This window comes from Mustela putorius, unplaced genomic scaffold, assembly GCF_011764305.1.
Source record: "Mustela putorius furo isolate JIRA1106 unplaced genomic scaffold, ASM1176430v1.1 tig00001012_pilon_pilon_pilon, whole genome shotgun sequence".
NCBI classification, from domain to species: domain Eukaryota; kingdom Metazoa; phylum Chordata; class Mammalia; order Carnivora; family Mustelidae; genus Mustela; species Mustela putorius.
Genome location: NW_025421531.1, coordinates 179403 through 195089, shown reverse-complemented (window position 1 = coordinate 195089; position 15687 = coordinate 179403). Strand labels below are relative to the sequence as shown.

The 15687-nt window shown below is 35.6% G+C and overlaps 1 long non-coding RNA gene across 2 annotated transcripts in view; it reads right to left on the bottom strand.

Moving 5' to 3' along the window:
• The window catches only part of LOC101681919, a 66409-nt gene that overhangs the window by 29595 nt on the left and 21127 nt on the right, over positions 1-15687 (bottom strand). For both annotated transcript variants that reach the window (XR_199710.3, XR_001180078.2), the window contains exon 2: positions 91-238. This is a non-coding gene — a long non-coding RNA (uncharacterized LOC101681919). The remainder of the gene's footprint in view (positions 1-90; positions 239-15687) is intronic.

Sequence of the window (15687 nt, the reverse complement as noted above, 5' to 3'; positions counted from 1 at the left end):
AAGGAAGAGAGAGACTGAGAGGAAAAAAGAAGAAATCATCTGTAATGGAAAGAACAAAGCATTGCAACTGAATTAAAAGAAATGTCATACCTTAATCATGTTTTAATTTTAGGGCACAACTATACTCTTCTTTGGAGACAGAACATATTTCTTCAACTTTGTGGGACTGTCACTGAAGATGAAGATCAAACTGCTTTCAGTTTCCTTTATGGATTCGTTGCAAATTTTGCCAAGATCCCTATACGAAACAAAAAGATATTAAATGAAACTGAGGCCATGCTAAGCAAATTAGCTACAACTGATTTTTGTCCTCTTACAGGGATGTTTTCCAATCCAACACTCTGTAGAGATCTGCCACATCTCGTGTCCTAATTTTTTCCTTTTCTAGGGCTACAAATTTGGCCCTAGAAAACATTGTCTGGGTTTCCCCACCATAAAATGTCTTGTCAAGTAACAACCAGAAACCCCTGAAAAGATAAAACAGATAGCTTTGGCTAACTTTGCAATGTTAATTAGGTATAAGGATTCATCTTCCTTTGGACGTATTTCCCGTGTTTAAAAAGGTTTTAAAATACTACCTACCATTACTACAGTTGATAGATAAATAGATTTTATTACCAGACATATTAAATATATTTGCTTTGTTTTTCATCATCTTAATTTCTCTATAGAGACTCATTTATCTAAATAACACAACGTTATCTCTGTATCATTATCCTAGTCTATGACAGCAGTTGAATTTTCGAAAAAGAAAATACTGAATGTGACTAATCGATGTGGTTTTCTCCCTTTCAATTAGGTTAAATGCAGACAAGCACAGTATTATTTTCTTTTTTACCCTTAAATTAGGGAATCTTGGTATTTGGTTAAAAAATTACTGTAAGAAACACTTTTTAGACTGTGTAAGTTTGTTGATCTTCTTAGGTCAGACATACATGTTCTCTCTTCGAGGATACATATATTTTAAAAGATTATCAGTATTTTCCTCAATATCCTCCATATAACAATAAGCTTTCTTTTCATAAATTTCTTCTCTGTGCTTCAGCACCTGAGGTGATGCCCTAGGGGCTGCCAAGGAAGTATGACTGAAGAGGCATGAACGACCCTGTTGGCTGGCACACTAGGAAGTGCACGGAAAACCTCACATGTTCCCCACTGCTGTTCAAGTCCTCCGAGGCCAAGGCAGAAGACTTGGTAGTGAGGGGCGGGGCTTAAGGGAATTTATTTTCTGGGTGGGCTTTGGGACATGACCCTGATTCACTTGGGCTCACTCTGCTACTCTGTGCACACTGGCTTAGCAGACACATGACTAACGGGGGAGAAAGTTAATGTCAATATGTCACATATACTTGAGGAAATTTGAGATCACAGAGCATCAGATTCAAAGTTACAGAAACATTCTAAAATGTGTACAAGTACATCAGTGAACCGGTCCGTGGTGTGGTGATTACGTAGCTTTTGCTTGATTTATTTTACTGAATTCACCAGAGACTTCCTTTCTCCATTAATGACATGGGGTTGATCTTCATACTAAACTTTAAACTTTTAAAACACAACAGAAGTTTTACACTCTCTTCCCACTGTGCACACATGTATGTTAGCATTTTGGGAGCCAACACTGCCTTTGTGGATTAATCCCCTTCCCTCAAATTTCCTATGATTGACAAAATTCCTCATATTATATTAAGGAAAACAGGCTCTGAGACTCACTAAACTTACAGTGGCTAAATACGTGTAATTGTGCTCCCAACTCTCAGATATGTGGAACACTCCCTTTTGATAGCAAATAGATGAAGGCTTTGAACATTTGGGTTATTATTATTTTTAAAATTTTTTATTTATTCACTTGACATACAGAGATCACAAGTAGGCAAAGAGGCAGAGAGAGATGGGGAAGCAGGCTCCCTGTTGAGCAGAGAGCCCGATGCAGGGCTCGATCCCAGGACCCTGAGACCATGACCTGAGTCGAAGGCAGAGGCCTTTAACCCAATGAGCCACCCAGGCACCCCATTTAGGTTATTTTTAATAACCTAATTGAAATAGTAGTTTTATTAATTAATGGCATGACTATCTTGTTCAAAATGCTGTATAATATTTTCATTAGATTGGGAGGGACAGCTAGAATGTTTCCTGACATGAATATTGTTGTGGAAATAGAGTTTGTGTAAAACATTTGAGTGGTCATAGGATTTACCTAGGAGTAAAAGATTACCTAAAAGATTACCTAAAAGATTCCCGTTTTTCCTCTCAGTCATCTCTTATAAGGTTAGGAAGTACTTTGTTAGTTTCTTTTCTTTCTCTCTCTGATATTCCTATTGACTAAAGGAATTTAAGAACTGCAGGAACTTGAAAGGGAGTGGCACAATACAGAATGTGTTCTCAATTTTTAAAAATTTTATTGTAATTTTTTTAATTAAAATATTCCCCAGTGCATTTTCTTGGACTCTAACCCCTGACAGCTACTATTAATTACAGTTTAACCTGTTAATGGTCCAACACATTTCAACATATATTAAGCCTGTTCCAAATATTCTGCAAATATTGAACCCATCTATTAAGAACAGCATCCTATTGAAAGGATTCGGAGAGAATGTAAGCAGGCTCAATTTGAGAAAGAAGAAAACATAGTCAGTGAGCTCTTTGGTCACAGAAATATTTGAGAGGGGGTAGTCTCCTTAGGAAAGGGTAACAAAAGCTAAAGTAAACAGATAAGATTACATCAAACTAAAATGGTTTTTTGCAAATCTGAGGAAAACATTAAAAAAAAAAAAAGGCAACCTACCGAATGGGAGAAAAACATACATCTGATAAAAGGTTAATATCAAAATTATAAAGAATGTGTATAATTTAATATTTAAAAAAAAAAACCTCTACAGCTTGATTTTAAAAGGGCCAGAGGACCTGAATAGACATTTTTCCAAAGAAGACATACAGATGCACAAAATGAAAAAACATGAAAAAAAAATGCTCAAAATGCTCACCATCACTAATTATCAGAGAAATGCAAATCAAAACCACAATGAGATACCATCTCACACCTGTCCGTATGGCTATCATGAAGAAGAAACAGATAGCAAGTATTGACGAGGAGTGGAGTAAAGGAAATCCACACCGGTGAGAATGTCAATTGGTGGAGCCAATGGAGATGCCTCAAAAAATGGAAAACAGAATTATATATGATCCAGCAACTCCTTCCTGGGTAAGTATTGACGGAAATAAAAGCACCAATTCGAAGAGATGTACCCCTTTGTTCATCACAACATTATTTACAATAGTCAAGATATGGAAGCAGTCTGTGCCCATCCACAGATGAACAGATAAAGATGGGCGATAGATCGACAAAGAAATATTACTTGGCCATGAACACAAATGAAATCTTGCACTTGAGACAACATGGATGGACCTTCAGGATATTATGCTAGGTGAAATAAGTCAGACAGAAAAAGACAAATACTGTATGATTTCACTTACATGTGGAATCTAAAAAACAAAACAAAACAAAGTAAAACAGAAATAGACTCATTAATACAGGAAATAAGCTGTTGGTTAGCAGAGTAAGGAGGGTTTAGGAGGTTCGCAAAATAGGTGACTGGGATTAAGAGATACAAATTTACAGTTACAAAATAAATAAGTCATGGGGATGCATAAGGAACATAGTCAATAGTATTGTAATGATCTTCTGTGGTGACAGATGGTAACTAAACTTATTGTGAGGATCATTTCATAATGCATACAAATATCAAACCACTATGATGTACACCTGAAACTAATAGGTTATTGTATGTTAATTATACTTAACTAATTTTTTTTAAATAAATAAAAGTGACCTCACGGTTTCTTTTCATATACAACTGAATTAGCTTTGCAGGGAATATGAAGTTCAAGAAACACAAACACCCACCAAATGGGGTTCCTGGGTGGCTCCGTCGTGCAGCATCTGCCCTCGGCTCAGGTCATGATCCCAGGGCCCTGGGATAGAGCCCTGCATCAGGCTCCTTGCTCAGCAGGAAGCCTGCCTCTCCCTCTCCCACTCCCCCTGCTTGTGTTCCTTCTCTCGCTGTGTCTGTCTCTGTCAAATAAATACTTAAAATTAAAAATTAAAAAACAAAAAAACAAACCAAAAATACCACCCACCAAAGTTAAAAATCTAAGAAGGCAGGGGGGGGAAAGCTTCTTCCTTCCCTTCAATGGAAAGATCACTTTAAGTCAAAATTTCTAACTTTCTCTCTCTCTCTCCTTCTTTCTTTCGCCCTCTTTCTCTCTGTATATTTATTTATATCACTTGAAGATAAGCTATAGATTAATTCCCTGATTCATTTTGTTCTGTCTTCTTTTTTCGCATATTTCTCCTATCGTCCCTAAATGTTTTGCTGGCATATAAGAATTTAGGTAGGAAGAAAAGCATGAAGCATGACCTTCCATAGCAAATGATGATCTTCCTTTGTCTCTAGTCTGAGCCTTTGCACCCACACACTGCCTGGCGTGTGGAGACCAACCAGACGGCCCTCACTGTTAGATGCCAGAAGGGACTGTGCAAGCCAAGGGCCCTGAGCTCACAAGCTAAAACTTGCATGCTTGGCAAGGCTCAGATGCCAAGGTTTGAATCTCTAATAAACCACTCGCTGCCTCTCCAGTAACGATGCCCTGGGGCTGCGGGGAGGGGATTCTTTTTATAGGAAACATACTCATAAGGATTTAATATTATCTTTCTGAACCCTTTGATTCAATAGGGTTGGTTGTTTTTTTTTTTTTTTTTAACTTTCCCCCTTTATTTTGTAGACCCTGTGATGTGAGCCAGTGTTAATTCTTTATGCAACAGTAGTATGTAATCAACATCCCTCCACTGAGCTCAAGATTCTTTTTTCTTTTTAACCATGTGCTTAAAAAAAATAAAATAAAATATCTTGCCACTGAATGTCTTTTTACAGACTGAAAAGACTTTTAGGTTAAACAACATTTGTTAGGCTTTGATGCAATCAAATGCAATTTCAATCTTCTTGAAATATTCAGTCCTGCCTCTCTAAAATTGCACATATGTGTCAGCTTTCAATTTTTTCTCACTAGTGTTTTACACATGAAATCTATTTTCCCTGAGAAAATGGAATCTTTGTGCCTTTGTCTCTCGGTGCGCGGCTCTCAGGCATGTTCTGGCGGGGGCTTTGACTATCGAGGCAATGGGGGAGGGGCCTGGCAGGCATTTGTCAGCTTTCCTTGCATCTGTAATTTCTGGCCACTCAGCAGTATTAGAGGGTCTTAGAAACCGGGTGAGGAAGGTGCGGGGAGAGCTTGTCATTGATGAAAGCCAAACTCCGAATAACTGCCCGATGTTAATGACCGAAGAGAGAGAGAGGAGAGGCTGAAAAACTTTTTATTGTGCTTTAATGAAAAAGATTTTTTTGGAAATGGCTAATTTATAAAATTGCACATGGTAACATTTTCAGATCTCAGTTGAGAATGCCCCTGTCCATATTATGTTACCGATTTCATTGCTTTTAGCTTGGCAAGGGTTCACGAAACTATTTTAATTTTCCACCAGTGGCTTCTGGTTATTCCTGCCCTTATTTCCTCATAACATAACTGACAGCCCAATTAAACATCTGCATTTTTTAATCTGGACTTTCCTCCCATAACTATTTTGCTTTTCTTCTAAAACTTCCAGATGTTTTGGCTCCTTTATGATTTTAATGCATGCAAGTATATTTCCTCCTATTTCAAAGACAGAGAGCTGGATGCACTGACCATATGTTTCTATATAAAAAGCTTTGTAATGCACCAATAATAAGGTTGGTATTTTTGTCTCTTTGTGGATACACTTATGTTAGAATATATCTCATTGTCTTCTAGCACTTTACTATTTGAGTTGATCTTTGAAACATTTTTGAGCTCAGAATTCACATTGTCATATGTTAGTCAATTGCTGTGGCCGATGAAGAACATATCCAACTCTATTATTTCGTTGTCTAGTAATAGGAATAGAAGCTGCTGTGATTTTTTTATTTTAATTATTTCTGCCCCCCCCTTTTTTTTTTCCTGTGAGAGATAAGAACTTGTAAGCTGTGTGAGACAACAATGTATTTTAACTCAGTTTCCGGCTTTGTACAGACATTAAAGGAATCATCAATATCTTGCCTTGAAGTGTCTGGACAAGAGTTAAAAGAGTCTCTAATATATTTCAAGAAAACCTGTTTCCCATAATTAATAACAGGAAGCAGGGTAAACAGACACTTGCTGACAAATGAAACTGAAACAGTAACATATACACAGAAACATGGGAAATGAAACAATGCAGCATTGTACAGTTGAGTGGCTCCATTTCCACGTACTTATGCAATACTCACATAAAACTCCAGAGTAAATGATCATTAATTTTACATTTCAAGGCGAATTCTGACCATTTAAACACATGCTTGTAGAGTGTAATCATTTCTCCCACTCATTAGCATTTGAAGTGATCTCACGTTATTTGTATGTTTAACATTTAGGCAGAAAAAACATCATTTCTTGGAATACAGATTTTCTTTCTAGATGATCAAGTACATGTGAAGAAAGATAATTTAAAAAAAAAAAAACCTGTTATGAGATTTTTTTAAAGGCTCTTCTCCCTGCAAACTTCTGGAAATGAGAACACCTAACAGGATAATTTTGGTGTGTGCAAGGTTGTTTTATGGGTGGGAGGGAGGATATCATCATAAAGTCCCAGGCAAACTAAATGCAACAGTCATTAATTAGACAGGCGCAAAGGATCACTGGGAACTTGACCCACTTGTGCTTGAAGCTTCAGACAAAGCTTCCCAGGGAAGTAATGTGTCTTTATCTTCCAATTGTATCATACAGTGGGGACTCTCTGATCTTAGTACTGACCTTGAGAGCAGCAAACTGATGTGATATGTGCTTTCCCTGCTTCTTAGAAACATTGAAATCACGTTGAGTTTCTTTTTTTCTTTTTTTAACAGCATTAGCCACTTAATTTGCAGTTAATTTTTAGGTATAGATGGTGATCCTTTAAGTGGCAATGTTTTATCACATTTTAAACGGAATTATCCATCCAAGAGCTGTTGAATGCAAATTTTAGCTTTATTAAATGTTTATTATCTGATTTTGCAAGATAAATAGGAAAATAAAGAATGATGGCAAAAGTGTTTTTATAATTACGATAATGCAAATTAAAGGCTGTATTTTGACTATTCTAAGTGTAATAAAAAGAAACCTAAACTGTGTTACAAAGCCAGAGTTATGAGCTTTCCTGGTAAGCATCCAGTGAGTGACATTTTAACACTAGAAAAATGAGAATGGAAAGTGCCCTGAGTACCAGGGTCAGAGGTGTTTCCCCATGTGTAATACACACCCATGTAACTGAACTAGGATTAAAATTAATTTTTTCTTAGCAAAATCTGCAATAAATATAAGTTTAAATCAGAGGTGTTATACTCAGAGTTGATTGGGTCGATGAAAAATAAACGTGAATTTTCATATTTTGTAAATACAAGGATGACGAAAAGTAAGTATGCCACATTCTGTCTCCACAATCTTATATTCATTGTGGAATTTGAAACCCGCAAAATGAATATCTTGAATTTAAAGAAAAAAATGAATTGACAAAGTTATCAGTGTAAAGCACTGTTCATTGCAAGGGCAAGTAAGATATTTCTAAGCTATAAAATATAGTCAGTTTGTAGAGGAGCAAGAAAAGTGGGTACAAATTTAAAATGATTAAATTTAAAGCATATTTATTTGGATTTTTGTTACGTATAGTGTGGACTACACATGTTAATTATTAGAAGTATGCCAGTCATTAGGATATTTTTTGTTAAAAAAAAAAAACCTTAAATTTAAAAAATCCTAAATTACAAGACATGCCATTGCAGTTCTCTTTTGTTAGATCCTTAGAGAAAGAAAAGTAAAGCCGAGCAGGTTTAGTACTAGGTTACGCCATTTGCAAATTGATGCTTTGAAAAATAAAAAATATTTTCCCAAAATTCTTAGGTAAGGATCATCATGGAAGGCTTTTAAGTATGAACTACAAAATCCTAATTATTAACCATAACTTTTTATGGAAACAATGAAGATAAAAATAATCATGTTCATAGGCAAATTTATTATTGTACCCATTCATGTCACAACATTTGAAGTTATTCTTGGAAATGGTTCTTCCTAAAGATCATATAGATGATATGAGTTACATTGTTCAAAGAAATGATCACACAGCCACCAAGATTTGGTTATACCTATTTCTCAGGTTGGTTAGGTTATAGAATTACCAGTGCCTGACAAGAATAACTTTCCCTTCCTTTCTTTGACTCCATGAGAGTACTATGTCCTAGTTTTTAGATGAAGCTGATGGGAAAAATTTGTATTTAATAAGAGAACAAGAATGAGCTCAGCACATAATTGCCACAGTCAGTAAATCATCTTGCTTATATAGGAAAGGACTAACTAAAATTTCATTTCCTGGAAATGGCGATTTAGAGGGAAAAAATAATATTAAGGATATGAACCTCAATATTATACTGGGCTTGGAGCAATATTTTGATCAAAGAGCTAAAGTAGATAAAGCAAAGATAGACTTGTGTAAATGTTCTAATAGTAATATCTTTCGGCTCAAGTGGCTTGTACGTGGTATGTGAATTTTCCTCTTCTGTTTGTTCATCGTATAAATGCATGTTTGATGGCTTCTCTGTCACACTGTTTTCTAGCTTTTATTTGCTTTTTAGGAAGCTGCCTCAGGAAACACTGATAATCTACCTCCTGACTTCAGTCTTTCCCCCTTTTCTTTTTACTTATGTTTGTATTTGTTTATATATGTAGTCCTTTGTAAACTTTCTCTAAAAGGTATTTCAAAGAGATAAAACATGGATATGATGGAAGGTGTCAAAAATATTTCTTGACTGCTTGGTGACTCTGGCCTTTTAACAGCTTTAGTATCTCCTGTGGTCCACCCAGTACCCAGCAAGTTTCCAATAGGAGCTAGGCAATTTCTGCTGTGACTGTCAGGTGTAAGCTGGGCAATTTCCATTCACACTGTTGGCTGAAGAGATAGGGAACAGTTGGGGTGTTGGTACAGTTCTCTAACAGAGGATTTAGCAGTTTCAACACCCCCCTCACTGTTCCCTCTTTAGCCTCATTGTTATCATCAAACAAAACTCTCAAACTATTTCATACTTCTCAAACAAGAAAATTCTTCCAAGCTTCAGCCAGATTTCTGGATCTCTCTTGGTCTTGCATTTTTGTGTGCTTGAGGTAGCACACCTCGACATATTTCCTATTGCTGTTGTCTTTCTAAACATGCACCCTGCAATATACGCCAAACCTATGGAAGGGAAACATGTTATTTTGTTAATAATGTGCTAGCAGCAGAAACTATTAAGATGAAGAGCATGAACAAAATGATGGTTGTGATGGCACTTACATTGAAACAACAATTAAAATTTTATTTGTAGTATAAATACAGATCAGGACTGGATGTGTACATGGTCTATAAATACCAAGAAATGCTGATTCTTCTGTAATAAACAATAGAACATGCTTAAAATATAAAATCAAGCTTTTTAATTTTTTGCTTTATGATAAGAGCAAATGGCAAACTATTGTGCCATTTAATTGATATTCTTCCTCTTTCTTTTTCTTTTCCTACCCATTACACATAGTACTCCTTCAAGGAAAACCAAATTTGTTTTGCTAGAGAGGAAATTATGTGTATCAATTTTAATTTAGGGTGAAAAAAAAAAAGGTAAAAAGTAGGGGATAAAAATATATGTTTATAAAAAAAAATAAAAAATTTAAAAAAAAAAGGTAAAAAGTAAAAAAAAAAGTTTATCTTGGTAGCTTAACAGGTAGAATATATTTCGTCCATAATACATTCAGAAACTGATTTAGTTCTGCTTTACAACATCTGTGGATATTTAAGAACAAAAATAACTTTAAAATGTAATTTGCATTTAAAAAATGTAAATAAAAAATTCGACTGATACTGCTTAAAGTGAGTTCCTGATGTTTTAAAAACCTGTGTATTTTCTTATAGATTACTTAGGAAGCCTAAGTATGCATCATGAATTTTGTTGAATTTTATTTGCTTCCAGATAAAAGGTTTATTGAAACTTTTGAAACACGGTACATAAATACTCCTTGAAAGGGAACTAGAACAATGTGTGCGCAACATTTAGGGACTGATGTTGTTCAAGTCTACATTTCCATTCTGCATAGGATACAATATCCCTTAAGTTTTCAGGTCACTTTTATTGAAGTGTGATAAATAGGCATATCAAATTGTACATAGAGAATGGGACACAAATCAGCTCTGCTTGTTTCTGGGTTTTTTTTTTTTCATTCCCTAAATAAGTATTTATTGCTCATATAAACAGGGTATGCGCCCTTTTATTTGGCAGCCCCTATTTTTTTCATTGGTTTCCCCATTTCACAAGGTGGGAAAAGAATCAAAGCCATTTACACATCTCAGGAAAAAATGCATTGAACAGGAAAACCACAGATTTTCTTTGCTTTTTGGTAAGTCTTGCACGTTCTCTTGTAAATTCTATGACAGCATATACCAATCAAGCCAAACTTGCTACATGACTTTAAATTATAATTTCAGATAATAAAAATTCTTTCTTTAACAATGTTTTTTAAGCAAAACCATTCAACTTTTGTTTTTCTTTCAGCAAAACACAGTTAGTTATATATAATACAACAATATTTTTTATAATTAGCTCTTGCAAAGTTAACAGTGTAGATTATGAAATTTATTGTCAACATAGTATAAAAAGAGAACTTCTTTATTTTTTATATTGTTACTAAATTTCCATGCACAATTTCAAGAAAAATGACTTGGTTATGTTGTAAGTCTCTATGAGAAAATATTTCTAATGCTAATTATTAGTTTCATAAACTTAAATATTTGAGATATTTGTGGCTTTGAGGGGCAATGTATTTTTATGTTAATGGGATTAAAAAATTTGGGGCCCTGGAACCCAACAAAACTACCAAATAGCTATTTCATTATACTCTTTCATCATATTTAGTATACTCATTGAAAGCAGAACAGAACATTAAATAGAAGGCACAGAGGATAATACACTCCAATTTCTACTCTTACATAATCTTTTGAAAATATCTAAAATATGCAATCAGGGTTTAAGCATGCCTTGCTTTCAATCAATCCAATTTTTAGAAAGATAGGGCTGAGCATCAGTGACTCTGAGAAGATAAATTATTCTATCCTACTTAGAGTGTATCCACATGCAATCATAGCATCTTCTAAGCCAGGAAATTCACTTGTTCCCCTTAAGATCTGTATGTGAACATGAAAGATTTTCATTGGAAGGGGCTTTAGACACCATCTAACCAAGATACTCTACGTAACCAATATAGAGTGCCATCTTGAATGCCCTTGGTGGCTCTCCATGCTTAAACAAACTCTGTTTCTTTCTGTATTTTAATATATCCTTAGTCCAGTAACTCTGTATGGAATGAATAACCTTGGTAGAAGATGGTTGATGTTTCCTGTTTCTTAAGCTCTTCAGCTATCTTACATCTCCAAATTCTCCTATGATCAAGGGTTAGCACAACATTGACAAGGAATAAAATAAAAAGAGGGATCCAAAGGGAAAATATCTTAAAAGAGATGATGAAACTTATCTTTGATGGGACAGAAAAACGTTAAAAATTCTCTTTGGACACTGGACAAAATGCTCTTTTTTTTTTTTTTTCTTTAGGAATAAGCAACTAGTAGGAGTCACCAGATATCAATTACATAGCTTCTGAAGGCAAATAGCAAGATTTTCCTTAGATCATTTAAAATGATTATTTGGGAGTCAAGTCTTCAGAAAGCAAGTGCTGTGTCCAATTCTCTGTTATTCTTCTCATCTTTTGGCCCGAATATCAAGTGTTTAGGGACCATCAATAGCATTAAATTCTATTTGAGTTTTCAGAGGAGGAGGATGAAGAAAAGAGAGAAATGAATGCTTGACTCAAGAGGCTGAGAGTTTATTTGAGTCAGGTGTAGGTCTAGTAGAAATATGCAGAAAAGAATCTTGTGGAGGAAAAATGACTCACAAGAATGTGAGGGGGAAGACTTTTTTAAAAATGTCAATGTCCATATTTCCTGATTAAAATATGGACATTTGCATCATGCTCTGGCAGTCTAAATATAATAGCAGCTTAGACTCTCTAAGAATACTTCAACTCCTATTCAAGAACAGGAAAAAAAGAATGAGGTAGAACCCTAATGGTCCAGTAAAAAGTATTGTATAGCACAATACTATCATTACAATAAAACCTGTTATCTGATTAGTTAATATTTTAAAGTAAATGCAGAAATGATTAAGAAATTTCTCAGAATTAAAATAAATAGGTCATTGGCTAACATTACACAATAAAAGCTACGTCCATAGTCAAGACCAGAAAGAAACTTACACTTTTCCTTTATTTAAAAAACAGTTTGCTCTGTGATATCTTCAGGTCTGCTTTCAATAACATTTAAATTTTAAACACACATATCTGAAAACAAGACAACAAAGAATATATCACTAATCAAATGTAAGCATTCCTCCACATTGAGTGCCTGTTAAAAATCACTCAAATATGAATTATTGCATCATGGTTTTGAGCCTACAAAATGCAAAGCGCTGACAAAAAATCCAATACAATAATCTTTTGAAAAGAAAACACACCTGTTTTTTTTTTTTTTATGAAATGACCCACGAAGTCAATATTCAGAATATTTCCTACTGCTAAAAATACTTTATACATGGCCCTTTAGATCAAAACTCTTCTTGGGTATGGAGAAGAAAACTGGGAAAATCGGAAATACAGTCGGAGGGAACAGTAGCTTTGGAGCGCTGGGATCTGGCTTCACTTCTTTACTTTTCTTTTCTTTTTTTTTTAAGAATTTATTTATTTGCTTGACAGAGAGAGATCACAAGGAGGCAGAGAGGCAGGTGAAGAGAGAGGAGGAAGTAGGGTCCCTGTCAAGCAGAGACCTGATGCGGGACTCGATTCCAGAATGCTGAGATCATGACCTGAGCCGAAGGCAGAGGCTTAATCCACCGAGCCACCTAGGTGCCCCTGGCTTCATTTCTGACACAAAGCATGTCATCCAGGCTTCTTTGAGGACTGGGACTTCTTTGACTTCATTTCTGCATTTACTTTAAAATATTAGCTAATCAGATAATAGGTTTTATTGTAATGATAGTATTGTACTAGACAATACTTTTTACTGGACCATTAGGGTTAACAGAGTTCTCCCCAAAGAGCAAGCGGGAAAATAATGGCCACAATAATAATGATACCATTGGGTCTCTTGGAATGGAGACTTTTTTTTGATTGACATGTGGTAGAACCCTATTCAGTGTAAATCTGAATGAATAATTTGACATAGGTGCTATCTTAAAATACATCCAAAATCCTCAGTACCTTCACTGCTACCACCCTAATACAAGGCATCTGCCTCTCTTGCCTGGATTATGGCCATCACGTCCTGACTGGTCTCCATGCTTCACCCTTATACATTACCACCAACCTAGCCTAACACGCTCATCACAATAGAAGACAGAGTGGTCCTTTTAGGGTTAGAGCCAAATCACATTAAGTGATTATACTCTCCAATAAATTCCGTTTTCGCTCAGAGTAAAATCCCAAGTGGTAACCATGTCCTGCAAGAGCCCTATGAGGTCTCCCCATCCCAAACCCACACAGTATCTCCTGCAACTGTTTCCTTGTTCACTCTGTTTTAACTTTAATGGTCTACTTATCCTTCCTGAAGCACCTTAATCACATTCTTTCCCCAGGGCATTCACGCCTGCAGTGCCCCCATCTGCAAAGATTTCTTTGAATATTCATTTTGCTCCCACCACCCTTTCATTCAAAAGTTAGCTCAAGTACTACCTTGTCATAGCGGTCTTCCCGGACAGCCTTATATAAAATTTCATATCCCACTTACTGCCTGCCACCTTACTGATTGTATAGATGTATTTACTGTAAGCAGAGAATGTGTTTACTCTGGTCTTTTCAGTAATTAGAAGAGTGTCAGCCTTAAGATATAGGTACTGGGGGCGCCTGGTTGGCTCAGTGGGTTAAAGCCTCTGCCTTTGGCTCAAGTTATGATCCCAGGGCCCTGGGATCGAGCCCCGCATCGATCTCTCTGCTCTGCGAGGAATCTGCTTCCTCCTCTCTCTCTCTGCCTCTCTACCTACTTGTGATCTCTGTCAAATAAATAAATAAAACGTTTTTTTAAAAAGATATAGGTACTCAATAAATATGCATTGAGTAACAGATGAATGGATAGGAATCAGTCTTAGAGGTATATAAGCCATTAAATCTCTTAAGATTCCATCTTTTTCTTGTATTCCAGTCACCTCTTCTAATCTTAACAATGGTATCTCTCTATGTGGTTCATTTATTTCTCCAGGTTTATTCTTTGATGAGCTCTTTATCCGTATTTATAATGATTAATACTTAGTCTTATTAAAATCTGTAAAAGTAACCATTGTCTTCAGTTCTGGCCATTTATTGGTCACAGATTCATAAAGTCACATTAAAGGAAATGTGATTTATATGATAAAATTCTACAACTCCTATCTGATTCCCTCAATTCCCAAGGTTTTTGTATTCAACTTATAAAGAAAATTGGGACCATCTGCTTATTACAATTTGGACAGAGAACATTTAGGACTCTTAAAATGACTAGAGCTACTGAATTCTTACAGCCAATGCTTGTATTTTTGCAGGGGTTTTTCTAAGTCCTCACCCATCCATTCAGTATTTCAACAAATACTCACTTTGCACGCACTACATTAAGGGCACTCTGCTGAGTGATTGGGATCCTACCTTCAAGGACTGGTCTTCTAAGGATGCAAAGACAATAACACAAGGAACAAAGTGTTACATACCCTGAAAGGGATAGAGCTGAAAGGCTATCAGGGTTTAAAGAAGAGATTAAGCCCAGCAGTGACAGGGAGGTGTACTGGAGAAGGTGGTGAGTTGGGCTACATTTGGGCATTTGGAGAAGAGCAGGGGAAAAATCATTTCAATAGGAGGAAATAGCATAGGCAAACTAGGGAGGTATATGGAAAACAAAACAATAGGTTCACATAAGAATGGGAAACCTTGGGCTATGACTGTTTATACACTTAACTTCTCTGTATAAGAACATACTAACTCTAAAACATAGTAAGGCCTACATTTAAATGCACTTGTGTATACATTTGAAAATATGCATTTAAAAAAACTAAAAATTTCCATTGTTTTCCCTAGCTTTGTATTTTGAAACAAAAAGAAATTTTCAATGACCTCAATGCATTAGAATATTCATAAATCATAATCCCATATTATCATAGGTAATGTACCCATACCTAGCTTTGAGCACTTGAAGAAAAAAATTACATAAATTTTTAAACCATTCTTTATACGCAGTATAATTGGGAAACGTGCCATATACGTTAGGTCACATTGTAAGTGTGTTAACATGATCAGATCTTTGCTTATGTGGCACGATGCATGCCTACATATGCACATTGAGACGGTTTTCATGTTTTGTGCAAGCAGTGAATATAAACATGCCAAACCTCCTGAGAAATCTTAGGGTAATGCTATTCTTCCATTTTTGTACTTCTAGTGAGAGTGAACGTTTTATCTTCTATGTGCAATTTATAATTTCACTATAGCTTTCACGATCCATTGCATTACCAGCAAATA